Raw genomic sequence first — 2,516 nt, forward strand, 5'->3', positions numbered from 1 at the left:
GTCTTCATCAAGGTGTGCACCCAATGATATGATTTTTTGTTCTTTGATGGCTGTAATCTCTATAGGAGCAGACTGTCACATCTTTCTCTAGTTCACTGCTAAAGTACGTATTAAACATAAGGAAGCTTTTGACATCCAACAGACCAGTAAAGTCATCATATATGTGGAGTAGCAACTTTATGTTAACATTTGCATTATGAAACAATAAATACTTCAGTATTCCTAACAGTTTCTCAAGTTGTTTGATGGTATTATTTACATGTTCCCCCAGAGCATCTATAACCCGTTTTATAATGACCAGCCTACACAGAATTATTTTTGAATCTGGTAGATACGGTACACTGGTATTCAACATCCATTATAAACTCCATCCATGCATGTTTTCTGTATTGGAAAGGAAGAACTACCTTTCCCAGGCTATCTTGCAGTTGAGGTTTTAGGGTAAAGTCTAGTAATCAGATGCACAATGAAACCTGGTGGTGCAGTGGCAAAGCGCTCAGCTAATGAAGTGGTTGTGGTTCCAAACCATCAGTTACTGCACAGGAGAAGAGATGATGCTTCTGCCAATATTTACAGCCTTCGAAATCCTACAGAGACAGTTATATTTTGTCCTACAAATTTGCTGAATCAGAATTGACTTTATGGGTGTAGATCTGGTTTGGCTTGGTCTAATCAAAAGTACTCATTAGAAATTTAGAGACTATCTACTCAAGTACTCCTTCAATGCAAGAACAGTTTACTCTAATAACTTGATATTCTGATGCTCACCTTCCCAACACGATCGCTGAAGACAAAATGGGTGCAAAGCAAATGTGAACAAAGCTGATGGTGCCCAGCTAACAAAAGATATAGTATCTGGGATCTTAAAGGCTTGAAGATAAACAAGTGGCTATCAAGCTGAGAAGCAACAAAACCCACATGGAAGAAACACAGCAGTCTATGTGATCATGAGGTGCTATAATACATCACACACAAGCTGGCACATTTCACCAAGAATCCATCAGTACACACAACGAAGGCCAGCAGGTGGATGTAGGAGGCAGGTCATAAAAGTGAATGCATAGTGTCAATGGGATCAGGTATCAGGCATCAAAGACCCAGAACAATCATGTCAAAGTGAAAGAGGAGTAGGACAGAGGGGAGACTCAAAGCCCATCTGTAGACAATTGGACATCCCTTTACAGAGGGGTCACAAGGAAGAGATGAGCCAGTCAGGGTGCAGTATAGCACCAATGAAACATACAACTTTCCTGTAGTTCTTTAATGCTTCCCAATTTTACCTTACAAATTCAGCTAGACCAAAGCATGTACATGAGTACAGATAAGAGCTGGAAACAAAGGGAATCCAGGACAGAGAAACCCCTCAGGACCAATAATGAAGTAGTGATTCAAGAAGGGGAAGGGAAGGTGGGAGGAGAAAGGGGGAACCGATCACAATGATCTACAAATAACCCCCTCCCAGGGGGACAGAAAACAAAACAGTGGGTGAAGGAAGACTTCGATCAGTGTAAGACATGAAAACAAAATAACAATTTATAAATTATCAAGGGTTCATAAGGGAGGGACAGGGAAAAGTGAGGAGCCAATACCAAGGGTTCAAATAGAAAATTGTTTTGAAAATGATGATGGCAACAAATGTACGTGACACAATGCATGAATGTATGGATTGTGATAAGAGCTGTATGAGCCTCCAATAAAATGCTTTTTTTAATGTGCTTGACACAATGGATGGATGGTTTTAAGAGCTGTAAGACCCCAAATAAAATTATTTTAAAAAAGAAAAAAGAAATTTAGAGGCTAAAAAATGGGGGTTCTGTCAAAGCTGTTTTTACTGCTATGTCACGTCATGTAAATATTCAGGTTTTTGTAGCAGCATTTGCAGAAATGCAAGTCTCCAGGCACAGGTCTCACAGCTCTCAAGATCAAGGGCATGGGTACCCTTTCCATCAACACAGACTGTGGTTGGCATGACTTGCTTTAGAGCTAGGAGCAGTGCCAACAGCTTACTGATCAGGCAACTGCTGAAACGGGGCTGGTTCTTAATAGTATAGATTCTTAGTCATGGAAGAGGTGGCAAGAGTTTGAGACATGCAGCTACAAAGTTACAAAGTTCTTCAGACAACTGTCTGATCTTAGGGGAAATACTAACTTTCTTGATAGGCCAGCTGCAACTGCTTCTGAATGTCATGTCTAAAAGTTCAACTTGTAATGTTTCTTTAGGCTTCTTAACAAATTTATAAGACTGTTTAAGATCCTTTAAGGAAAAAAGAGAGGGGAAATCCTTTAAGAATTGTCTCAACTAAAAATCCTATCAGTGGGTGCCCACCTTCCTGATACGATCATGCATAAGCAGATGTGGTGAAGAAAGTTAACGGTGCCCGGCTATCAAAAGATATAGCATCTGGGGTCTTAAAGGCTTAAAGATAAATAAGCGGCCATCTAGCTCAGAAGCAACAAAGCCCACATAGAAGAAGCACACCAGCCTGTGTGACCACAAGCTGTCGAAGGGATCAGGT

Source organism: Echinops telfairi, unplaced genomic scaffold (genome assembly GCF_000313985.2).
Source record: "Echinops telfairi isolate 266 unplaced genomic scaffold, ASM31398v2 ScPeMD7_16;HRSCAF=60, whole genome shotgun sequence".
Taxonomy (NCBI): domain Eukaryota; kingdom Metazoa; phylum Chordata; class Mammalia; order Afrosoricida; family Tenrecidae; genus Echinops; species Echinops telfairi.